Here is a 27,325-nt window from a genome sequence, read left to right as displayed (position 1 = left end):
ACATTCACAAGTTAGAAAATAAAGCTAAAAATGCAATTGAGTTATTTTCTTTCCCACATTGCTTTTTCTGAGTAATGATGAATAGTGCTTAATATGCATGCTTTTCTAACATAAAATCTGTTAATTCTCTGAATACAGGCAAAATGTATGGAAATTATGTCAAGTCTAATTTGTACATTTTCTTAAAATTAGGATGTATAATATTTAGTTTCATAAGCAGAACAAATAATGCAATTAGTGTTTATTCTTTGACTACTCTTTCACTAAACAACTCAGTTAAAAAATGCATGCGACACAAAAGAGTGTTTTCCAGTCACTGCTCCAAGTCTCCTATGTTAAACAAAGGCAGACCAACCTGAAACCTTTTGATAAATATGATGCTTGTTGTAACTGCAGCATTCACTTCGTATCCCATTTCTCCAAGTTCCTGTCAGCCAGATGTCACTTGCAATGCAAACACTAGAAAAATATGAAATAATAATTTCATACATCATCTATGTGTGCATGAGCCGGTCAAACATTCAATACAAATTCAAACTGCTACTACACACAGAGCAAATATCATCCAAATAATATTTAAAATGATTGAAAGGCTTTTGATTTGGAAGTGTATTCTCTTAAGCTAAGTGGTCCCTGAGACCATCTAGAAAATTCAATTGTTTCATTTTTAAAATGTTTTCTGCCCAAAATTATATCAAACCCTAATGTCTCAATAGAAACACATGGGATTGGATTGCTGACTGGGCGCCTGATGTCAAAGAAAAATCTAATTTCACCATGGCATTTCCTCATACTGTCTCACCAAAATACAAAAATTGATAAAATTGTAATGGATAATTTTCAGAAGCAGAATGTTAACCATTGGGAAAACATGAAGGGAAACTTAGCATTGTAGCATAGAAGCAAAATGAAGGAAGGAATTGACAATAAATACAGATATACAATGCTCTATAAAAAGCATTCTTAAAAGCTTTTTCTTATCAAAAACAGAACTTCAACTTTAAAAAGTAGCTTACTATCAAAATGTAAGCTTTTGTGTGTGTGTCTATTTCTAAGTTCCTCTTCCCAAATATTTTCTATTTTGTAAAATGATATAGGGAAAAGGAAACACACTCTAAGTTATACTATTATATATGCATTTACACAGTGTTGACTTCTATTTTTTTATGTTAGCTACAAAAACAGGCATGTGAGCCCGCAACTTCAGTTTAGAGATGAGAGAATAGCATTAGATTCAGCCCTGCTTTTTTCACTAAGGCTCTAAACCTCATTCCTTTCTGCTTGATGTTTAGTGGTGAATTTCCCTGTCTGTCTGGAGGTAAGAAGGTTCAATTGTCTTTGCTTTAAGGAGGGAAGTTAGTGCTACACAAAAACAGGAGTTCAGAGGAGACAGACCTTCCTACTAACTATGTGGCCTTTAGCATGTCCTTTATCATCTTTGAGCTTCAGTGTTTTTATCTGTAATATAGAGATGATAATTTCCACCTTACTGTTTTTCTGAAATGTTTAGGAATATTGCTTTAAAGACCTCTGACATAATGCTTGACACAAAGGAAGTACTGAAATATCATGTTATGATGATTTAACTTCTTTAAGCTTACAATACTTGCGTTCTTGGATCCTGCCTTTTTTTTTATTCCTTCTTGATCATCTTCTTCACCCACATTGACAACTATGGGCAGGATTCAAATAAAGTGATGAGGGAGAGAAGAGGCAGCCTCCTCACTGGACAGAGTTGCCAAGGTCACCTTGGTCACCAGTGAGGAAAGGGCTGTGATGGCTGAACCACTGCCAAACTCAGGAAGTTACTGTGTAACCGGAACCATGGACTCAAGGAGCTGGGGACACCACAAGGAGGCAGATGCTGATCTTTGACAAGGAGGACTCTTAGTCTTTGGAGACGTCATCAATTTTCCTCACTCAGCACCAGTTATCTGGGCCATGCATCCTTTCTTCTCTTCAGCCCTCACACAGGGTCTGGGATCAGGAATATCTTTAATAAATATCAGTGTTTAAAATTAAAGTTTTGTCTCTTGAGGAAGCTCATTTAACGGAATAAAACAGACTCTATTGATTAGCTAGGATGAGGTGACTTATGGTATAATTGCTGGTAGTATAGGATTTAGGATCAAACAAAACCAGATTGTTATCCACACTCTGACATTATATATTATCTTGGGCAAATTTCTTAATGTCACTGAGTCTTAGTTTCCTCAATTATAAAGTGGGAATAATAATAATAATAATAATAATAATTCCTACTTCATAGGGTTATTACAAATAAGATTATCAGATAAAATACAGGACACTCCTTTACATATGAATTTTAGATAAACAATAATGTTTGTAAGTATATACCAAATATTGTATGGGACATCCTTATACTGAAAAATATCTGTTGCTTATCTGAAATTCAGATTTAACTAGATGCTAACTAGATTTTAATTTGCCAACTACGGCAACCCTAATTATAAAGACTAAATGAAACAATACATTGTAAAGCTACTAGCTTGGTGCCCATTGGATAATGGGTGCTCATTAAGTGTTATCTCATTTCCCTCTTCCCTCTTGGGGCTGTTGTGCGATTAAATGCCTGGTACATAGCACCAATTCAATAGATTTTAGTGTACTTCTCCTCTTAAGACTCAGCCTCAAAAACATGTGCTCTCTGCCTAACAAGGGAGGAAGAGCCTCAGCTCCATGTTTATCTCTAGGGTTGCCTTCTCTTTGCTCCTTCTCAGCACCCGTTTGCAGCATGAACTCCAGAGGGTGTGGAGTGGTCCATTTAAAAGAGCAAAGGTGAGGGGGCAAAGCTGTTAACACAGGTCTCCTTCAATTCAAAGCAACTTGATCTTTTAAAATCTGAATTCACTGTGGAAGATATTAGAAATTCTTTAAATCGTGATCCCTCTAAAGAGTTTCAAAACAAAATTGTAAAGGAGGATTTGATTTACAAAAACATAGACATAACATGCTCAGCAAAAAAATCTGGTACCTAAAGTGTGTTATAAAGGCATTGCAAGCCGCTCTATAAAACGCTTTCTTGCTTCCACATGCACCCCTCACTCCACAAGTCAGCTTTATGGGGCACTGTTATTCAACTAAGCAGAAAAAGCTTTCTTTTTGCGACTATTGCCAAATGCCTTCCTGAGGTGGTTAGGCATGAACTTGGCTATTCATAATAGATACAGGAAAAGAAAGGTTTTAAGAACACGATTTTCCCCTTATAAGTCCAGTGTTGTTCCTCTCTGAGAAGCCAGAGATAGTGCAAAGGATATGATGAAACGGAAAGTCTTTGTATAAAAAAAATGTCTCTTTCAATGTGGTCTATCTGAGGATCAGCACATTTGGACTCTGTCCGATTCGCATTCCCAGACCCACAGCTGGCTCTGCTGGCCCAGCGGCAGCTGCCACCACCCTGGGAGAAGCCCCCTCTGTCCCAATTCTGGGAAGGAAACACCTTCATGTTTGGAAAATTACTGAGACTAAAACCTAGGAATATTTCTAGAGTACACATCATATCTTTCCACAAGAATCAAGTATCTGACAGTAGAAAGCAGGTACTGTCCACTTCCTTCAGCTCACATTCTCATGTAAACAGGCGCCCACGTACACAGCACCAGCTGCAGCTTCTGGGTGGTCCGGTAGGAAGTTCCAAGTGAATTGCAGTGCAGTCTTGTAGGCTGGTGGTCACACAGCTTGAGTAAGCATCTGTGGGAGAGAGCACAGGCATGCATGGTCTCTACGCTCCGGTCTCGGGTGGAAAATCAAAGTAAAATCTGACTTCCCAGAGAAGATCTGTTCTCCAAAATTAAAAAACAAAACGGAACCAGGCAAAACCATAGAGGAAAACAGCGGGTGGATTTTTCTGGCAGGCAACTTTCGATATAAAAATTTGGGGGTTCAGCTCCCCCCTTCCTCTTTGGTATAAGGAGATCAAGTCTTTGAAAATGCATACTAATTGATCAGTACTAGTGCATATTAATGTATGATTTTATGAGACTTTTCTGCATCTCTCCTCAGGAAGGTATACTAGTAAAAGAAGAATTTCTCAAAGCCCCACCTCCACCACTTATTAACTGCTTAACAAGTTACCCTCTCAGTGTTGTTGGGAGAATGTAAGGTAATTAATACATGTAAGGGTTTAGAACACTTCCTGGCATATAGTAAGCCCTAAGCAAGTGTTAACTGTTATTAATATAATTAAAATGACTTTAATAATTATGCTCTATATTTGTGTAATGTTTTAAAGTTATAAAGTCCTCCCACCTCTCTTTTGATGGATCTGTACTCAAGGTGAGGTACAGTGAGACTGAGAAATCTCCATTTTTCATATTGGGAGAAGGGAAGATATAGGAATAATCAGTTGATTGTATGATATTATTCCAGGTAGAAAGGGTGGTATGTGTAACTTAAGAGGTGGCAGAGGCAAGTTCCACAAAGGAGATATTGAGATGGTTGCTGGGTTGGAACTGAGAACCCGACAAAGTGTAATAGGACAGGCAGTGTTCAAGGGTGTGAACAGCAAGGGACTAGAAATGGATGGAAATTGAAAGAAGCATTTACAAATAAAAAGCAGAAGTTTAAATATGATTCAGGAGAAAAATGAATTTCCCAGGCCCTAGATCTTATCCCAAGTTAGATAAGAATTTAAGAGTTCAATATATAAAATATTTTAAAAAGCATAGAGTTCCCAAAAGAAAAGAAATTGAGAAATTATTAAACGTCTGGGGTAGGTTTAACTTTTTAAGCTTAGAATGAATACAACAAATTTTGGTGGTGTTCACACTTTCATGTTGGTACTAATGGACCAAATCAGGGAAATCAATTTCAAGATACACACATAGCACTTCCAATAGAGGTTCTTTTCATTTCTGGATTTCATCTTCTCTAAGGATTTTCAGGTAGGTACTACATAATCTGTGGTACCCAATAAAAAAATAAAAATGTGCCCCTGGCTGGTGGTCTCAGTGGTTCGAGTGTTGGCCCGCCCACCCTAGGGTCTCAGTTCAATTTCCAGTCAAGGGCACACATCCTGGTTTGATCCTCAGCCCCTATCAGGGCATATGTAGGAAGCAACCAATCTCTCTCTCTCTCTCTCTCTCTCTCTCTCTCCTTTTCTCTCTTTTCCTCCCTTACTCACTCTCTCTCTCAAAAAAATCAATGGAAAGACTATCCTCAGGTGAGGATTAACAACAACAAAAGAAACTGTGAAAACCCTTGTTTAAAAAACAGAAAACAAATGCTATTGAACATATTGTTATACATTTTTTCCTTCTTAAATTGACATGATGATTTTTATTTTCTATTTAATGTCACTTTAAGTAAATAAAAATTACAATTTTTTATTCTCAGCATAAATTTGACTATTCATCTTTTTTGCATAATTCCAGTTTTAAATTCAAATGTAAAAGTATTTAAATTATATACATAATTACTGAAATTGTGCAATTTTTATTTTGCAATTTGTACATGCCTATGTATTTTGTTATCAAAATAGTGAAAATGCTACATGAAACTAACTCAACTGGTTTTATTACACTTCTTTATACCTACATGTACTACCAACTTGCTACTTTCAGTTTACCGATGACTAAGAAGTCACTAAAAGAAAAAGGAACTATGGGTTGCCCTATTGTTTCTTTTCTTTAGATGTCATCACGTCCAAAATAAGTAGTTGGCTGACCCCTGGAAGTAACACCAGGAAGAAAGGCTATGATATGGTTCCTTGATTGTTTGCATTTCTTAGAACAGCATACTTTCTTTCTGTGTTCTATGTTTGAAGGAAACTGGTGGAATGGAAAACCTGGCCTCTAAGGGCTATATCAGCAGCCCCTCTCCTTTGCTTATAAACACAGATGCAGCACTCTTACCTGTGTTTGCTTTGAGTCTCCCTTAACTCCCACACACTGTGTGCCCACTAGAGTTCTGTGCTCACGTGGCTTTGTGACTTCTATGAGAAAATGGGGTGGTAAAAAATGATGGGCACCCATGTTGCACATATGTCCTCTGCTCATGTGCATGCTCCATTGTCCCTTAGGACTTCACTTACAAAACACAAATTCAAAGGTTAAATTATTAAGAATTTCAAGATAGTGTCAGCAGAGAATGAAACCAAGTATGAGGTCCCATGAGACTGCACGGGTCACACACCGTGAAGCCAGCCATGTGCCTGGGTAAGGTTCTACTTTGTCTGTTTCAGTCATTATCCTCTCTTTGGAACACTCGCAGTGCTATTGTCCAAACAATTGTCACATGGTAGTTTCTACCACTTACATCTATGGTGGTCTCTCTTAGACTCATCATAAGTCCGTGGAAAGAAAGAACTGTATTTTGTAAGATTTTGCATCTTCTGTGAATCATAGAGTGTCCTGTGTATACAGCAGATGCTTATCATGAGTATTGATTGTGGTGAACACCCTGCACTATGTGACTCATGGAATCCCTAAGACTATGATTTAGTGGTATTTGTTATTTTTCTCCTGCCTATTAAATCCCTTATTATCAACTAACAGAGGAGTAAGGTGCCCTGACTATTACTACTAATGTCCCTTTTTAATCTGTTATACCTTAAAGACTTGCCTGCAATTCCCCTTTCCAGTATGGGTAAACCTGGTTCTTTCCCAGTCCTGGAATATCAGCAGAGGAAATGGTGATGCGAGAACTGAAAGTGTGCAGGTCACCATACTATCTCAGTCCAAAGAATTATAGAGAGCTTCTACCACCTCCAAGTAATCACCATGAAGAAGCAGTACAACAGGCAGCCATTGCCATAATCCTGAACATTTAAATATTTCTGTATATAAGATACAAATGTTATACATACAAATACTTAATCCTCGCTACAAAATAGAGAGATGACACTGGTGAAAAAAGACATTTTGAATTGAGGCAAAAATGTTTGACACAAGTCCCACTTCCACCCCCTTCAGCCTGGAAACTGTGGCAAGCCCTATAATAACCACCTAAGATGATACTGGGAAAAGATTCTGGAGGTGTAGGTTAATTACATCTATAGTAGTTTCCCCAAAAGGGGAGATTCCAATGGATTTAAAGGATGCATCCTAGGACTTGGAATCTATGTAGTAATAAGAGTAAAGCCAGGGAAGCCAAACAGTCTACCTAGACCTAGACCAAGGGTTGAGCACAGGGCCTGACAAAGGAAATGAAACTAGAAGGATTATGATCCAGGCCAGTTATAGATGGCATCAGGCAGAAAATGAAATGATATAGAGCAGATGATTTAGCTAGATAAATGGTTCTAGTAACTTAATCCTACCAGACCTGAGGCCCTGAACCTAACTGTCCCCTATACCTGGGCTCCTGAGCATTAAAGAGAAAAAACCAACATGATATAGAAAAATGTTAGTTACATGCAAACAAGTAGTTAGAATAAGATGGAACTTGGAGACATTGTAGAAAATAGGTCTACCTTTCATCTACCTTTCATCTAGCTCCAATATTCCACCTTTGTGTGGAAATTACCGAAAAATCGGTACAGCAGTCTGGTAGGGTTAAAGGCACTGGGTCGGGTCACCTAGACACATGACCAAGAATATGTCAACATGGTCATCTCTGTCCTTTTGCTGAGGGAGTACACCTCATGGGATAGGCAGGGTTTATGGAAGGGCAAAATAATAATAGTAATAATAATGATGATAATAATAATAACAACAATAATAATGAAAGTCAGGGAATGCTATTCCTGCTATTCTTATATTTACTCACCATGAGTATCAGAGGGGGAAATCCAAAGTGACTAAGGAAGGATATGAAAAATCTATTCAATGAAGCATATAATGAAAGTAAATTTGGGGCATAAAAGAAAAAAAAGGACTGAGGGAAGGAACAAAGGAAGAGAAGGAAAGTTCCTTGCCTTGCACAAGGCCTGATACTTAGTAATAAGAGGATTTCAAGTCAGTTGAAGATTAGAGAAAGTAGAAAGGAAGAAAATAAGCAGTGATTTAGTTTGGACCGGTGCAATCTCTCTCTTTGAAACTTAGCTATTAAAAATGTCATAATTTACCTCATGATGGGAAACTTAAAAGATAAGCACTTAATTGAAATGGGCTGACACGTTTCCTAAGGGTCCTCATTTTAGGACTAGGAAAGAGAGAGAGGAGAAAAGATGGAGAATGAAGAAGAGAATTGATAGCTGACTAATCTATTTCCAATAAAAATAGCTCAAGTCACTCAGCCTCCGTGGTGTGGTTGCCAAGCAAAACATAGAGAAGTTGACTTGCTATGATCCACAGAGAGGCGACCAGATCTGAAAGGCTAACTAACAAAGGTAAGAAAGATCTTTTTAGTAAAACATCTCAGAGGGGCCATGGTTCCTGTGTTCATCAAGAATCCCAGAAAACCTAGAAATTTGAAGGAAGTCAGAATTGATTTAATCCTTTATACTATAAATCTCATTTCTGAAAATGACTAACAGGGGCAGAGACATAAATGGTAAAGTCTCGATCAGGGAAAATGCTGTCAGCGTATCATCTAGATAGATTAGAAAATGAAAGCTCAGGTTTCTGTGAAGGAAGACTAATGACATTAAGTGAAGATGAAATAGGAAGGAGCGTCGCGCAGACGCAAAAATCATAAACCATGAGCTCGCCCCGGGAGAAGACCCTCAGCAACTTGCTGAACTGGAAAATGGTGGGGAGTTTGGTCTGAGATTATTTTCTTAGGCCTCATTTAGAGTCCCTGGCTTGTTTGGGTTTATTCTGAACTTCTGGGAATTGCTGCCCAGGTTCTGACATTTGTATAAAAGTGAGGTACTTCTGCCTACAACTTTCAGTGCAATCAGTTGCACACTCAGAAACAAGAAAACGAGGGTTTGGCTCACCAAAACAATAAATAAACATTTAAGAAACCTTCCATACTGTGCAACCATCTGATTTTCAAAGTGTCACAATTCTGCTGCCTCTCAGAAATAAGGCAGAGCTGTTGCCCTGAAATCAGTGGTGGCTGAGACCAACGTCCTTTGTTTAAGTTACGATCAAATAGTGAAGCAAGTATATAAATTCCTGCCAAATGAAGCTAAAGCAGGCCTTCTGCTCTGTTTGGTAGTGGAACAGGCCTGTACATCTGCTTCACATGTGGTAGATCACTTGATTACTTAAACTGTGTCTCCATTGGAAACACACACACACACACACACACACACACACACACACACACATCTCATTTTTTAAAGAATAAGCCAGTAGAATAATCTCAAATCTAAATATCAGTCTTCTGCAGTTTCCCGGGGATCAGATAGAATAAATCCATTGTGTTCTCATGCAATCTCTTTAAGTTGACCCATCCTCTTTCAGTGACACACAATGATCAACTGAAAATTGCTCTCATCACCTTGAAAATTGAGAGTCTCCGCAAACTAAGCACAGTCTTTCTTACTCAGGGAATATTGGAGTTTCTGATATTTCCTCTTAAGGCACTGGCCCTGAAGCTAGAGCAGGAATGCTCTTCAAGCTTTATAACACACTGCTGATTTTCATGAGAAATAGGCCTATTGATCTAAAATTCAAGGCAAATCTTTATCCAATTTCAGAGTTGGAATGATTATGTGAAAAGCATTTCACATCTTCCCCACTCTCAACTCCCTTATTATGGCTACAATATTAGAAGATAAAAAATATACTATTTCTCATCTCAAACTTTCAAAATATGCAATATTCAGTAGATAGATGGGTAGTTAGGTAGATAGATACTTACTGTTCAATTCTAATGTTTCTGACTTAAAATTTTAAGGTCATTGTCTCCCTTCTGACACCTTTTACTACATCAACATCCCATTATATCATTATAGACTCATGAAGCAATGTACTTTTACATTTTGCAAGATAATGACTCTTTTGTATTTCAGTTTTTATCATAATATAAATCTTGAATTGAAATTTGCATATCTTTTGTTTAGAAAAAGAGACCCCTATTTAAGACTCTGTCATTTCAATACATAGGTTTTAAAGTGGCTTTTTACAAAAAGAAATGCACCCAAATATTCCAATTTATTCTTTCACTGAATAACTGAATCTGATTCTACCGCTGCTGCTGCATCAATAAATTAGCAAAGGGCTGAACAATACATTTTCAACAACAATGGCTCAATAGCTTAGTATTTTGTGCCAGTAGGTTTTCTTCCTGTTAGAAGTCCAGTCAGAAATCTGTAATGACAATTTGACAATTTGGACTGGATGTTGGTATGAGCACATGCACGTGTGTGCGCACATGTGCACACCCACACACACACATCTGAAACTGGATATACCAAAGCCTAGATATACTGTTTCTCCTACACATACATACCTTTCTCCTTAATAAACTTCTTCAACTCTTCCAGAAATGTGGCAGCAACTTCTTCATTAGCAGACACAGCCTTGTCAGTAATTTTTATATTTTTAGTCCAAATCTATTCCTGAATCTGTGCAATCATTCCTTACTTGTAGCAAGTGGCTCATTTTAGGAGGATCCCTAGCTGAAGTCTTCTTACAGGCTCAGTGCTCTCTGGCATAACATGTTGCCATGAATTAGAATCCATTTTCTGTTCATCTTCCATCCAGAAATGTAATGCCTTTTATATCTTAACTAAGCACTTATCAAGCACTGTGGCTATAACTTTTGCAGTTTGAGGGGTAACAGCAAAATTAGCAACAATTTCTTTTTTCTTCTTTACAATTTCATGGATAGAAAATTTATTCTTACATTTGATCTCAGCAACCTCAGCATATGATTTGTTTTTCTTATTAAGTAGAGAAATTTCACATTTTCACTTAAAGGAGCACTTTATAGCTTCTCTTTGGTATATTCAAGTTGCCAGCATCACTATTTTTGTGTTCTGAGGCTATTATTAAGTAAAAGAAGGGTTACTTGAGCAGAAGCACTATGATGTCATGACAGCCAATAACCTAGAAGGCTACTAAGTGAGTTAGGGATGGGGAGTGTACACAGACTTGTTATGTTGAACAAAGTGATGGTTCAAGTCTTGGGTGGGATGAAGCAAGACTGCATGAGATTACATTGTGCTACTCAGAACAAATTAAAATTTATGAATTGTTTATTTCTAGAATTTTCTATTTAACATTTTGAGAACTTGGTTGACCATGGATACTTGAAACCAATATCTACTTGTTCATTTATTTATATTCTATGTAAAGATAATATTTATGTATATATGTTATATTTGTTTATATATTTTATATAAAGAGAACACTTTCTGCTCAGCTTTTTTATTCTCTGCCTTCTTTTTGGTTGTTTCTTCTCTGTGAGGCAGTCTGGGAAATTTGTCACAGTGACAGACCTCGGTGTAGACTTGAGAGCCTTTAGGACACAGCATAGAACGGCATCCTGTCCACATCTACACAGCAAGAAGGGGGCAGGAAGAGTGTGGCAGCATCCAGCATCCTCAGTGCCTACCACAGTGCCTAAAACAAATGAATAGACAAATGAAATGGGCATTAGGACATTTCTCTTTCCAACTCTTTCATCAGACTTCAGAGCTGCCTCAGTAGCTGCCACTTTCATGGACTGACAAATACCTATTTTTCTTGTGTAGCCCAAAGCATAGCTCAATTGGCTTTATTGTGCTCTTGCGCAGTCCATCCTGGAAGAGTTTGGCGAGGTCATGGGATGAGACCACTGTGGAAAAGCTACCTCTTTGTAACAAAATAAACACATAACCCCCCAAAAAGTTTCACCCTCTACTTTCAAATGTCCTGGTGATACAACTGAATCAATAGCTTATGAGCAGCAACTAGCTGCTAAGAGCAGTGCATGTCGTGTGGAGCTATAAAGTGAAGTTAAGTCCCAGCTCTTCCATTTCCTAGCTGTTTTAATTTTAGCAAGTTATTTCACTTCTCTAAGCCTTACTTTCCTCATTTGTAAAGTGGGAATAATAATATCTGTCTTACTGGGCTGATGTGAAGACTAAATGTGACAGTATGTGTGGGAATGTTTATTTAGTCCATATTATGTTTGTAACATGTTTACTTCCATTCATGCCATCCCCTCTTTCCCTCCCCCCTCCCCCAATTATTTCCAATTATGCCTCCTTTCTTCCTGGAGAAAATAGAAAACTCAAACATGTCTTCAAGCACTGCCAGAATGAGGAAGATGAGCCAAAGGGAAGTGGACTAAAACAGCCAGAGCAGAAAACCAACTTAATGCCCAAAGGTAACTGTCTCCTTTTGAGCCCTTCAACTGTCCCCTGACCTTTCCCTTAAACTGGGACTGGCAACGTGGATACTCTAAGAGGTCCACATTTGGCCAACCTGGCTGACAGTGACGCTGCGGGGAGCTTTGCAACCCCCGTAAACATAGGCAATTAAGCCCCTAAAAGCTCTTAGGCTTATTGCCCAGTAAATTCACAATGAATAGTAACCTTAATAAATGTTATAAATCTCACCTCAGAGCCAACAGGAAATTCAAACTTTTGCATGTGTGGGAGCCAAAGTGCTGCTGAAACAAAAGGGAGGTGTGTGGACAAGGAGGACATTGTGCTTGGTTCTCATCTCCCCTGGCAGCACCAGTGCGCCCCAGGCCTGGGAAAGGCCCTTAATTGTATTTTGTGAGGCAGTTTTCTGGCCTCCTCACTCCTCCCTTCCTCCACCTGCCTTAACTCCTTCGTGTCCCCATGGCCCAAGAGGTAATCCATTCATATACATCTACCGATTGAAATAAATGATGAAAATATTTGATGGGGCTGAATCATGGACAAGTTGCATTCTTAGGTTAATGTTTTAGTCAGAAACTATTTTAGAAACTTAACTAAATCCTAAAACTGAAACTTAAACTCAGTGCTATAAAAAGGGGGAATATCAGCAAAGAGAAACCACTGGATATTTGGATCCACATCCTCACAAAAGGGTGTTAGTTTTAATAAACACTCACAATTTGGGGCTGTTATGAACCATAAGGCACACTCCTGGCCATGTTTCCAATTTCCTCCCTTGCCTTTACTGCTGTTATATTAAGGTCTGTGGTGAGGCAAAATGTTTATTAAAAAAGGTGAGGAGAGCAATATTCCAGATTAGATTATTTCACCTGTTCTAACTATGTACTAGCCAATCAGAGATCTTCACTGAGGGTTTCAGAGCAGCAGCCCTCCCATGTCTAGGTGGTGGGAGGCAGAGTTTCAGGCTGTGGTTCCAAAGTGAATGCAGATTAGGCCATTTTAATTACTGACTTATCTGAATATGGAATACATTTTCCAGTCACAGAGAAGGGCAAAGAAATGCATCTGGAGCCTCCTCCATCATGGAGATAATTACATTGGGATTGAAAAATCATCTCTGGAGCAGCGAGCAATGAGAAACAGAGTTGTAGAATAGTCCCCTGAGAAGGCGTCCTTCATGTCATGAGCAGTTAAGGTGGAGGAGCCTTTGAGTGGCTTCATGCAGAAATAAAACCAATTTCTCTTTGAAAACCCAATTCATACAGAAAACCCTTCTGAGAAAAATTTGGGGCCGGGGGTGGGGGGGCGAGGGGGATGCTGAACATGTTGGAAATTACCTAGAACACGGTGCAGTTCTCACATGGCAAAATCCCATTAAAGCAACACATTTCTTTAATTCTCCTGGGAGGTTTCTTTAAGACAATAGGCTTTCTTATAGTGAATCCATGGGGACTTCCACATCCTTTCATTGTTTCTGAAATTTCTTTAATTGTTGAGTTGCTGAAAAGTACTTTTATATATTGAGTGAATTGCCTGTATTCCCAACATGAACACTCTGCTTTATAAACTTTATTTTATTGTTTACACGATTACAGATGTCCCCATTTTCCCCCACCCCCTTACCCACCTCCACCCAGCCCCCACCACCCCTTCCCTCTGGTCATCACCACACTGTTTGTATTCTATAGGTTATGCTCATATGTCCTTCGGCTAATCCCTTCACCTTCTTTCATCCAGTCCCCCTTCCTTCATGCTAGTAGGCACATGATGCCTCTCTTCCAAACAAATACGTACAGTGAGGCCTTGACTTACAAGTGTCCCGACTAACGAGTTTTTTGAGATACCAGCTGTCTCTCGGCTGATTTTTTTTTGCATTAAGTTGATAGAGTAATTTGAGTTAACAAGCTTTTTAACGAGCTTGGTCTCTCAACGAATTAAACTCGTAAGTCAAGGCCCCACTGTACATGGGATTTTGTTAAATAGTTTTATTAAGGTTAGGATGTGCTATTTGACCTATGGCCCAGCCGGGTATGCATAATAATAAGCTGTGTTATAGTACCATGCTATAGAATTTATTTTAGAAACATTGGTTTTTAAATCCTTAACACAAGCATCCTTCTTACATTCCCCCACAGTCAGATATATTGGGCTTGCTCATGTGAACAGCCTTTAGGCCAGTACTGCCCAAAAGAAATATATTGTGCACCACAAATGCAAGCCACATAGGTAATTTTAAAGGTTCTAGAGGAATGAAACTAATAGCCATAGTTAAAAAACAAAACAAAACCACGCATTAAAAAAAACAGCTGAAATTAATTCTAGTAGGTTTTTTAGCCCATCATTGAAATGTTATTATTTTAACATGTGATTATTATAAAATATTCATTAATGAGATATTCCACATTTCATTTTCACACTAAGTCTTCAAAATCCATTTTGGATTTTGCACCTACAGCACACCTCAATTTGGAATAGGCAGATTTGAAGTGCGCAGTAGCCACTGTGGCTACCGGATCAGACAGCACAGCTGCAGACTGTCAAAATTTCTAATCCTTTAAGGAGTTTCTCTGATTCCATCCTTCCCTCTATTAGCTTTGGTATATATCAACACTACTATTTTCTTACCAACTGCATCTGCTTTAAAACTTCACATGACCTATAAGTTTTGAGTAAACCCAGGTACCTATCATGTAACAACAGACCCTTGTGGTTTCCAGTGAGATGAACGTGATACTTCCCAATGTTTACTCGGAGCACATCAAGTCCTCATCTTTTAAGATGCTTGATTTCTTCATGTGTGTTCCTGGGAGTGCCAATCTACACACACAAATGGTCACAGAGAAGAGGGGCTGCTAACATGGGAATCAGGAAGAAAACCATCCACGCTCTGCAGTTGGGGTTTTTACTGAGGCATGGCACCAGGTCCCACCCACCCGTGTCTGTCTCATTCCTTCAGGGCAGCCTCAACCCCTGCAGCTCCCCCTGAACAGAGTCCGATTTCGGGTTTGCTGATATTCCCTTGTCCTTCTGCTACATGTTCAATCTGACAGGTTGTCACCATGAGCAAGTAATTTAACACTGTCTTCACTTTGAGATAGTCAAGAACTCCAGGGGTAGCTTTTTAAGTACAAACTTTAAAAATATATTAAATTCCAGAAACATATGTTTCTTTCTCCTGCTCTCCCCAATCACAAGAGCATAGAAAATACCTTTGTAATTGTTTCTCTAGAAAAATACTCTTTATTGTTCACTAACAGGATCTTTTAAAATCCCTGTTAGTGGAAATGAATGTGTCCTCCCAATTTTATAGAGATAAGGAGCCGGAAAGTTCCAGAGAACCAACAGTGATGTGGAGGACCAGTCGGCCTATGAGCCACTGGTCTTCTGGGCATCTCATTTCCAAATTACTGTTCAGAAAAGAAATCCTAAATAATATTTGAGATTTGAAAATATCCTATCATGCACAACCCTCATGCTATGCTTGTAGTCTTGCTACTTCAGAAGCCCATTGATCTGAATAGAGGTTTTTGGTATCATATTTCTTAAAATAGTTAATCTGGTCAGCAAAGACCTCAGAATATTAGCTGTTTGCAAAAGAAAGTTTGTGCGAAGAAAGGGCCAAGAATTAACTATAAAGGTGTTTGAAAATTTAGGTTTTATAGGAAAGGTATTCCAGGGTTTTAGGTGCTTTCGTTGATTTTTCATTTATACCCAACATTTTATTTTTCTGTCGGTTATGATATAATAATTGATTGTGACTGCTTAATTAAATATTTAAGCTATTTTTTTTATAGAGAACATAGAATATGAGGTTTAATTTTTAGTGCGTTCTTCCTCCTTCTCAGTTACCCATGTCTGGGTACATGTCATTATAACCAGTACAACAATTCTACTAGATGCCAGCAATCACTTGGTGGCAAGTACTTGAATTCTCAGGCACTGTGTCAATAGGAAAGAGAAAACAAGAGGAGAGGAAGGTTGAAGAGAGGAGGGGAGGGGAGGGGAGAAAAAATCAGGGAAGAGGAGAAGAGAAGAGAAGAGAAGAGAAGAGAAGAGAAGAGAAGAGAAGAGAAGAGAAGAGAAGAGAAGAGAAAAGAGGAGAAAGACATACTATTACAAATACAAACCTATAGCAAAAGCAGATCCACAAAGTGCAGTCTCCAGCATCCTCTCTTGCCAAGACTTCTGCTTTCTGAGTTGGGTAAATATTGCCAGGTCCAGATAATGTGTCTTTGTTCAGGCCCAGCCGCCAGGGGCTCTCCAGGTGAGTAAAGAACTCATGATGCTGAGACTGCTGGGGTAGCACAGACCCGATGTTTTCCCATCCTGCCTGCTGGATCACAATGTTTAGCCACGCCACTGCAAACGTCCTGAGGCACTTTGAAGACAGTGAATTAAAATAGATTTACGCTTGTCTTAGAAAGAAGCATATATTTTTCAGGTTAAAATATATCTCAGACATTAACTAAGGGAATCTTACATATGAGGAAATCGAGGTTTCAGGAACTCAAGTGACTTGTTTCAGATCTTGTGCTTAACTGGTACCAGAGGTAAAGCTAGACAATGTAGGGAAATGGAAGTAAGGAAGGAGAATTGATGTGTACCAGATGAGGAGCACGTGTGGCTCTTTTGTTTTCTTTTGTGATTTAGATCCCATGGTGCCTTCATTATGTAATGAAAGTCAACTGCTTCTTGCTGACTATCCAATGGCAATGTGACTGGGAGTGGTTAGCTTTTTCTGTATCTTTCAAAGCCTAGGGACAAATTTGTATCACAAATATAGATGTGAACCCTGCTTTTCTTTGCCATGTTCAACAGGAGAGCAGAGAATAAATATCTATATCTCTTCTGCTGATGTACCCTAGTTCCCAGCACAGTGCTTGCTACATTATAGAGTTTCAATAGTTTTCAAAAGAAAGAATGGTTAAATGAATAAATAAGCGAATGAGCCCTTAGAACAGTGGTTCTCAACCTTCCTAATGCCGCGACCCTTTAATACAGTTCCTCATGTTGTGGTGACCCCCAACCATAAAATTATTTTCGTTGCTACTTCATAACTGTAATTTTGCTACTGTAAACAATATGTAATTATATATGTTTTCCCATGGTCTTAGGCGACCCCTGTGAAAGGGTCGTTCGACCCCTGTGAAAGGGTCGTTCGACCCCCAAAGGGGTCGAGACCCACAGGTTGAGAACCGCTGCCTTGAAGGAAAGCTATTTACAACAGAGATGTGCCTTCCTTTACATGTTTATTACATTCCTGTAAATGTATGTGCAGGCCTGATAACTCACGTAATATACTTCTTGAGATGCATCAACTCTGCATCTAAATTAGCAGTAGCCATTCTGTTAAGTCCTTAATGATTTGACCCTCATGCAGACATGGAGTTCTAGTTAGAGGCACTTGCTCCTTCCCTGTCTGTTTTGTAAGCTTGGCTATGAGTATGCAGCTTTGTTATGGTTTTAATAGCTGGAGTCATCTGTTCAAAGAAAAAAGAGGGAGCCCAGCCGGCACAAAGAACAAAAGCAACACCTCTGAATGCTCCGAGGCCCTTCGGCAGTTGTGACAAGTGATTAAGAGCAGAACGGGGCTACGCCTCAAGAACTCTTGCTCTCCGTTGCTCCCTTGAACCTGGGGAGACTTGGTTCGCCATCAATTCTGCACAAAGTGAGGCTGTATTTTTCAGTTGAGAGGCAGTCGTGGGGACAGAGACAAACACCTTGGCATGTCAACCTTGAAGTACCACCTGGAGGGCTCGGGCCTTTGCAGTTTAATAGTGGACAGGATGTTATGGTGATGATCTGGGTCAGGTGGTGACTGAAGCAGTCATGGATCCTGAAACAACAGATGTCACAGTGACAGCTGTAATATCCAAGACTTATTTTTCTCCTTCAGTAGCAGAACCAAATAATGGGGAACAGATCTGATTCTGTAGAGGTAACACCACCGTTCCTTTATTAGTTTGCTCACTTGGATTGTACAGTATTAACTCCTTACACTATGGGCCCTAAATCTCAAGCAGTCAAATGTTTCCATAAGATTTGTAATTGAGCACATGATGCTAAAGGTAGGCCTTTAATAGTTTGTGTGGGTTTGTTTTTTTAAAGAATTTTATCTTAGTATTCCTGTCACTACATTCTCCTTGAGTCCCACTGAGAAAAAATCATCTGGCTTTTAAAAGACTACTTGAAAATTGGTAGACAATTCCTGACAAAGTAGCTCTCTATCAACAGTGTGAAGTCAGAATATCATGGCTGTAAATATGCTGCAGAATTTTTTAATGGCCCAATACACTGGATAGTCTGTGAGACTATAAATTTCATTGATTTATAAAATATATAGAGTAACTTTGCAAAATTAAACAACAAGCAGATAAAACTGTGTTAGCATAATACCTAGCATAGTAGACACTCAATAAATATTAAACAAATGAATAGTGACTGATCCAGAACTGTTTCTGAAGCTTTAGGTAACTATATCATTGCTCTTAAGTATTTATTACTTACCTCCCTTTTTCTAACCTTAAATGCCATTCCACCTTTTTTCTGTATACACTTGCCTAATTAATCCCATTCTAAATAATATGACACACTGTTTTTTTTTATTTGTTTGCATTTAAAATATATGGGGTGCAATAAAAGTAAATTAAATACCACAAGTTAAAAGAATTCTCAAGGTGAAACAAAACAACATCCTTTACACTAGACTTCCAAATGCCTTTCCCATCAGAAAAACAGCTCTGTGTTTCTCAAATGGGGTGGAACAGAGTGGCCACACACTGCTGAGTGTCTCTGTGGTTCCCAGCTGGAGGCCTTGTGACATCTTCTTGGGGCTGATCCACAAGCTCCTCTGGAAATTGCTGTCACGTTGTCACCTCATTCTCAAATTGCACAGGGAAATGTATCTCAGCATTTCTCTTTCTACCATGATCTTGACTAGATTGGCAGAGCTCTCTCCACCACCACGTTCCCTACCAGTCCCAGACAAATTAGGCTAAGGATTTTGAATTATGAGTGTGGGTTCCTGGTTATCCTATTTCCCCTAAGGCAAGAATGGGAACAAAGTGATGAAGACATGGCTTCATGCTGATGATCATCATTCTCATGAAAACATGAATTGAGCATCTAGTATTTGTTGGACCCTGAAGACATAGCTAAGTGGAAAACACATTACATTTCTTTAGGAAACTTAGAAATGTACTTAGGAAGATAACTGGCAACACAAAACACTTTAAGAAACCATCCCAAATAGATGATATGTAGAAGAATTGTTGGAGGAGGGCATGAATGCAGAGGAATGAAATGGTTGAGCACATCTGGAAGATATGGGAGAAAAATAAGTAAGTTAAGAAGAGAATTATAAAAAAATTAAACTATGAAATGCCAAAAATGGTTATTTTTTTCAAACTAAAGTAAAATCCTGAATGCAAGAGAAACATTTTTATGTTCATCTCTGGCCTATTCTAAACCAAGCAGTACGAGGAACTTCACAAGAACAAGTTCGATTACATGTGACTGACAGAGTGACAAACTTTCAAATAATGTTGGAAAAATACCTGAACTTCTGGGAATCTCTGATACCAGCCCCTCCTGTCTGTCTGTTGGTGGCCCAATCTAATCAGACGAGCAATTAGAACTGGAGTGGCAGGTCACAGCCTAGGTGTGTCCTAGAAATACAACCAAACATGTAGTTTTAAGAAGAGAGAAGGAGAATTTTTTAAAAATCCTCAGTGGGAAGAAACCCAATTTTAAGCCTCTGGAGCATAGAAAATCCCCACAATTCATTAAGGGAGGTCCCACCAGCTATTTTCTCAGGCAGTTTGTATTCACATTAATGAATGAAAGAGAGAATTTTAATGTGCACCTCTGAGAGAAACAAGATCCCTCTGGGTTTTCTTTTCTTTTTTTTTCATTTCCCTTTTCTAGTGCATAGTAATGAGGTTTTGTGGTTCTGTCAAGTAATGAGGTTTCGTGGTTCTGTCAAGGTGGAGCAGGATAGTCATGCTCAGCATTCATAAAGGCTCAGCATGTGCTTTCCTTGATCTGCAACCTGACACTTCCTCTAGTGCTTGTGCCTGGGACCCAGTCTCAGGCTCCTTCCAAGGGGTTCAGGAGAAGCTGAAATACAGCCCTCCACTGATGGGTCAGAGGGAGCCCAGCCTACTCATGGGAACTATTACTCCTTTGGAATATATCTCCAAACACACCCCAACCTTGATTCTGATCTCCCAATGTTTGATCCTGGTTCTTTAAACTCCTTTCTTCCCCCCAATCAGAGAATAAACTTCTGCCAGACATGAGAAAGGCTTAATACAGAGAGTCAGAGGTCAGGATGTCGATCTATTTGCCCTGAAATATCCTTGAACTTGTAGAAATTCATATTTGTTTACATTATAGATGTACTAAAGGAGCTAATTATAGTTATCATAACTCAATTAAAAACAAACACAGTTAGAAATTTCAAAGACTTTCAATATCTTTTCTTTAATCATTCACCCAGGCTCAAAATATGCATTTTTTAGATTAAAGCATTAAAGTTGCTAATTATATTCACAGAACTAACAATTATTTCTTTACCCTTTTACTACCTTCTTCTGGCAACAAAAAATGTCAGCACTGATTTAATTTTTTGTCATTATAGGATTAAAGAAGTTTCTAAAAATGCAATTAAATTTGCCCTATAGCTAGAGTAACTTCCCTATCAGCATCTGAAACCTCTTCTCTAAAACAACAGCATAAGAAACGATTCAGACTTCCTTGACTTTTGTGATACATTCCTTTGGTGATTATCGCCAATAACAACTCAACCGTTTTAATGAAACTCCCTGCACATCACGCCCTGGTGAAAGGTAGGACATATTAGATTAATAAAGAAAATGAAAGTTAAATTGGATGTCGGAGTGCTAAGCCCTGCCCGTGTCATGCATGGGTTCTCCACCTTTGGGAGCCTAGTTCAACTTCAGCCCCAGGCCCTAAGTGAAAAGTTCAGTAGTCTTGAGTACGTCCCCACTTAATATATCACAAAATCAATTATTTTATGGTGGTACACTTGGTAACCTATGCTCAGACAGAATCAAGTTTTCTTCCCACTGGGGATTCACCAATTATCTATTCAGTGAATTATTTTCAGATAAAGCAGAAACACCTGCTGTCAGCAGAGGGAGTATCTGCCTAAAACGGGTATCATTCTGAGCCTGACGTGTGTGTTATTGAATTTGTCACGTGCAGGATGGCACTGCGAGACTTTGGATGAATTTATCACATTACTGAGATGCTTGATGGGACATCGGAGCATGATTCAGTGCCCAAAGTTAGAACTAAAATGCTGTAGCAAAGAGCTCCAAAATGAAGCCACAGAAAAATTGGGGAAGGGGGTAATCAAGTGTGCAGATATGGCAACTCATCTGTCTTGCCTTATTTCTAATAAGTCAGCACAAATAAAAATTGTGATAATTCAGCACTACTTCCTTTTACTGGCTATTGACCTGGGCCAGATTCAAAGTAGGAACCCAAGAAAGGCTCCACGGACTTTGATTCAGAGACTGGAACAAAGGTCAGGGTTGAGGTAGACATAGTTTATGAGAGCCACTACCCCTAACAATCTACTTAGGTAAGATTCTAATTGTTTTAGGGTCTCTCTTCCCTTTCTCAGAAGTCAGTCAACTTTAAGAAACCATGGTGTTTATTTTTCTCTTTTGAAAAATTAATAATAATATCTGAAGCTGAAACAAAGAACAAACACAACAAACAAGGCATCTCTACAAGCTTGCATCCATTTCAAAATCTCCAAGAAATAACACATGACCACCAGGACTCGAGATGAGGTCTAGAAGCTCATATGGAACATCTACTACTGTATGCAGAGTATGATTCCGACTGACAGAAGGAACAGGAAAGCATTAGGGAGGCTTCAATAGCCTGACACTGAGATATTGCTGGGTACCATCCTATGATTGTTAGATTCTTCACTGGAATAACTGTCTATCAAAAGTACTATGCTAAAAGCAATGGAGGAAAGTATTCGCCTGGTTACGAGAAGTTTATAAAATCAGGCAGATTTGGATTCAAATCCTAGATCTACCCAAGTGTCAGCTGCGTTATATCAGGCATTTATGACACTATTTAAGCCTTAGAAACCTTAACCTCAAAAGTGACTAATGGCTCATAGAGATATCATGAGTAGGAGTATTAATAATATGTGTAAAGACTTTGCATGATACCCATCACATAGCAAGTACTCTGAAAATTTTATTTGTTGCTGTGGTGGGGTAATTACTGTTACCATTATTGTGTTGTTACTATAAGATTAATATAGAAGAATATTGAATGGTTTCCAGGACCAATTCATAGAATCCTTAGTTGATAAGCAGTGGAAGAAACTGATAATGACTGAGCTTTAAACTGAAATAAAACAGGCAATGAGTTTAGAACAGGCATCAATCTTGCTGCACAGACTCCAAAGTCAGCTCTCAATTATCTTTGTTAATAGAGGGGAGAAAATAATCCAAAACAACAGCTGACTCAACAAGCTGGCACTTTTAAAACTTGGAAATTTCATCAGCGATACTTACATACAAAGTCATGTCACCTTTTGCTTTACATTCCAGTTGCTGATGGGTGCCTGAAACTCAATTGCATCTCTGAGAGAGAACTTTACCTTTACTGACCTGGTACCTAGCACCCTTCTAGCATCCCATAGACCAGTGGTTCTCAACCTGTGGGTCGAGACCCCTTTGGGGGTCGAACGACCCTTTCACAGGGGTTGCCTAAGACCATCGGAAAACATATATAATTACATATTGTTTTTGTGATTAATCACTATGCTTTAATTATGTTCAATTTGTAACAATGAAAATACACCTTGCATATCAGATATTTACATTAAGATTCATAACAGTAGAAAAAATATAGTTATGAAGTAGCAACAAAAGTAATTTTATGGTTGGGGGTCACCACAACATGAGGAACTGTATTAAAGGGTCGCGACATTAAGAAGGTTGAGAACCACTGCCATAGACTCTGACCATAGGAGAACTTCACTGGGGCTCAACCCCACATACATTGCTGAGCCACCCTGTATACAAAGCCCACTCCATATTCCAAATTCTTTACTTACTTTTTTAAGGCCAGAAGGTCTTCTCATCCCAAAACAAGCCCTACTTCGAAATGCCTCACCTTATCAGAAAGGTGTAACCTGCATGGAGACAAATGAATTTGTTCTAGCAAATATATTCACTCCAGGATGGACCTTCCTTTTGAATCTCTGAGTCCCAAGCTATTGTCTTTCCCCTCTGCCCCTCCCCTCCATCAGTGCTGTTGTTCCCTGAGATTGTTTAAAGCCCCAGCTAGCTAGACAAACGCAAAGGTAATGTCTCTGGAAGGAGGGGCCAACTTCTCTACACTACATGGGCAACTACAAAAGAGGTAAGTATTAGTGAAGATCTGATGAGAAACCAGAGGGTGAATTCATGCTGTTTATTCTTTAGCATGGAGTCAAGCAGAGTTCAAGCTTAAGAGGAACTTTTAGCAAATATCAGCTTTGCTAAGCAATCTTTCCAACTGACCACCACAAATATTTGTCTCTTCTTTTAACTCGATTTAATAGAATAGACTTAATAGCTAAATTGTAATGATTAGATACAAATCCATTCATTATACAAATAATTATTCAACAATGATGTAGTAATTTATTCTTTTACAAATATTTATGTTATCAGGTACTGAGCTAAGTCCTGTGGGGAAAAGAAGCTAAGATATATATACAAATATCTAGACCAGTAGTTCCTACCAGGGTACAATTTTGTCCACAGAGGGGATTTGTCAAAATTCAGAGAAGTTTTGGGTTGTTACAATTGGTGGGCATAGTGTTACTGGCATCTGGAGAGTAGACAGATATTCTGCTTAAACATCCTACAATGTAGGGGACAGGCCCCCATAACAAAGAATTATCTGGCATCAAATATCATAATGCTGAGGTTTAGAAAGCTGAACTCCATTATAAGGCATTATAAACTACATTCAATATGAGAGATGGAATAAAAAGACTGTGGAAGAATGAGATTCCCATTGGCCCAGAAGTCTAATCAAATCTGGGAAGGTTTAAATAGGAAAGTAACATTTGACGGTGCCATGAAATTTGGGTGAGATTTTGAAAGAGGAAGATTATGGAGTTATAGGAGATAAAGAATAGCTTTCTAGTCAAGAGAAGAAAAAGTATATTTTTAAAAATGTGTTAAGGTCTGAGGGGAGTTCTAATAGTATAAAACTAGAATCATTTGAAGACTAGAATTGGAAGGCCAGAAGAAGAAGGTGACAGCATTCTCAAGGCTTCAAACATCAGGCTAGATGATTTGCTTTTTTGTTGTCAGAGACTATCTATTCGAAGCACCAAACCTGATAAATGTTATGTTTTATAATATCAGGCCCTGGAGTGCACAATCTGTTACTTCAGAGTCAGATTAACTTAGAGTTGAAATGGATTGTATACATGTTTTGGCCAGCTGTCCACTTTTGCCAGGTAAGGAAGCTGAAGCCAGGAAGGCTATGTGAGTTGACCACACCTGCAGTTGGACCTCATTGGACCACAGCTGGATTACCATTAGCTCTCAGCCTAATTCTTTTTCTGTTTCTCTGTGCTGACTCTAGGAGGTGCTATCTTATGCATGTTTAAGGCTGTCATTCAGGTTGGGTTGCCTGGCTATAATCAATGCTCATAGATAGAACTACACACAGCCTAGATGGTGAGGAAGGACAGCTGACAATTGCTGATAAGCCTAGCCAAGTGACTCTCCACCGGGCTCAGAGAGCTGTGGAGGAGGAGGTGAGGAGCAACCTCATCCCCCTGCCTCGCTGTTTGCATTTCTGAATCTCTTGAAGGTTTTCTTCAGGTTCAGCATATTCCCTTTTGAGATACCACCTAGGGGTATTCCAAGTTGTTTTCACCCAAATTTTGAGAATCACTGCTTTAGAGAGCCATTACTAGGTGGGAAAAAAGGTTGAAATACAGTACTATAGGTTTTAACAGGGAGCCAAACCTAATATATCAGATTCCAAAGTGACTTTATAGTTCAATTTACCTGGATTCCTAAATTCAGGGGCAGTTGTAGCTCCATATTAATATTAGTGTAGTTTTCTGACATATATTCTTCCAGAATCATCCAAATTTCTACGCAATATATTTACTTTTAAACAAAATTGAATGAACTGAATTTTACTTTGAGTCATCCCCCTTTTGTGAGGTGTAGTCACTAACTTTCAAAGCAGGAGTTCATGTAGACAAAAAACAAACAGGGGGGTGGTTAGTGTTGAAAAGGTTGGGAACTGCTGAGTTTAGCATGCTTGCCACATTTTTCTCTATTAGGCCATGTTTAGTCAAACGTCTTCCATGTGCAAACTTCACTAGTTAAAGAGCCAGACTCATCACTTCATATCGTGGTTCTGGCACTAATTAATGGTGTGACCACATAACTTTTCTGTGCCTCATAGGAATGTCGAGATGATAAAATTAGTTAATATATGTAAACTCCTTAGAGCAGTCTGGCTCATAGTAAATATAGTTAAGTGTTAACTATTTTTTTTAAAGACCAGGCACCATTTATGATACAGATTGATTTTTCTTTATGTGCTTCTGGCCCCTGAATCAAGGGTTTGCCCTGAAGGTGTCCTTTTCCTTTGTGTCCACACCTTGCTGGCCCTGAAGGAGGCTTGGAGAGCTATAATAGTCATTACATTTTCCAGCACTTAGATTCCCAACCAGGGGCTCTGGAGTCCCCAAGACACATGAATTTCTTTATTATTTCTCAAATTCTAATGTAGATCATCCATTTCCTCATAACAAAGCTACATGTACAGTGCCTGTCACACAGTAGGCCATTATTACAACAATCATCCTAATATATAAAAACCCTGGGTCCATCACATCCACATCGACCTAACGGGCAGCAGGCTCTGGTGGGTGGGGACTTGTGGCAATGGAAACGGGGATGGGGGAGGCGGGGCCAGCACTCACACTCACAACTGCGCACACACACACAGACACACACAGCGCCCACCAGCTCACAGCCTTTTCTCCCTTTCTTTCCCTCCCTCCCAGCTCACTCTCAGAGCCTATCTCAGAATGAGGAAACAAAACAGACTGGGCCTGAAGAGGCCTGGATGGAAGGGAGGGCTGGCAGAGGGTTGAGCAGCCCCCACTGGCCCCACCCCCTCCCAGCCGGGAAAGAGGAAGAGGGACACAGGGAGGCAGGCAGGCTTGGAGGACTGCTGAGAAAAACAAAGAGAGACAGAGACTGGGTGAAATCAGGCTGGCAGGGAGGGCAGTTGGAGATGAGATCAGGCCAGCAGGGGAGGGCAGTTAGGGGTGATCAGACAGGCAGAGGCAGTTGGGGGCGAGATCAGGCCAGCAAGGGAGAGCAGTTGGGGGCAAGATTAGGCCAGCAGGGGTGAGCAGTTAGGGGCGATCAGGCAGGCAGACAGAGGCAGTTAGGGGTTATCAGGCAGGCAGGCAGAGGCAGTTAGGTGCGATCAGGCAGGTGAGTGGTTAGGAGCCAGCAGTCCCAGATTGCGAGAGGGATGTCCAACTGCCTGTCCACAGGGATTGGGCCTAAACCAGCAGTTGGACATCCCCCAAGGGGTTCCCGATTGGAGAAGGTGCAGGCTGGGCTGAGGGAACTCCCCCCCTGGCCATGCACAAATTTCGTGCATCGGGACACTAGTCCATATACATATATATATATATATATATATATGACTAGTCCATATATATATATATACACATACATATACATATATATACATATATATATATATATATATATATATATATATATATATATATGTATATATATATCTACACTAATAAAAGAGAAACATGGTAATTGGCGTACGACCGCTACCCTTTTCATTGGCTAATCAGTGAGTATATGCAAATTAACTGTCAGCCAAGATGGCGGCAGGCAGCCAGGCAGCTGAGAACAGGATGCTTGGTTGCTCCAGCCATAGAGGAAACCAAGGTTCCTGCCTGCAGCTGCCGGGCTCTGAGCTCCTGAAGCAACAGCTCCAAAAAATACAATGTTTCAATTATAGAAGCTAAAAGATGGCGGTTAATCTGCATACTCAGGCTCCAAGCTGTAGAGCAAAGCCAAACAGCCCTGAAGC

This window comes from Myotis lucifugus, unplaced genomic scaffold (assembly GCF_000147115.1).
Source record: "Myotis lucifugus unplaced genomic scaffold, Myoluc2.0 scaffold_126, whole genome shotgun sequence".
Classification (NCBI taxonomy): domain Eukaryota; kingdom Metazoa; phylum Chordata; class Mammalia; order Chiroptera; family Vespertilionidae; genus Myotis; species Myotis lucifugus.
This window is presented reverse-complemented; position numbering follows the sequence as displayed.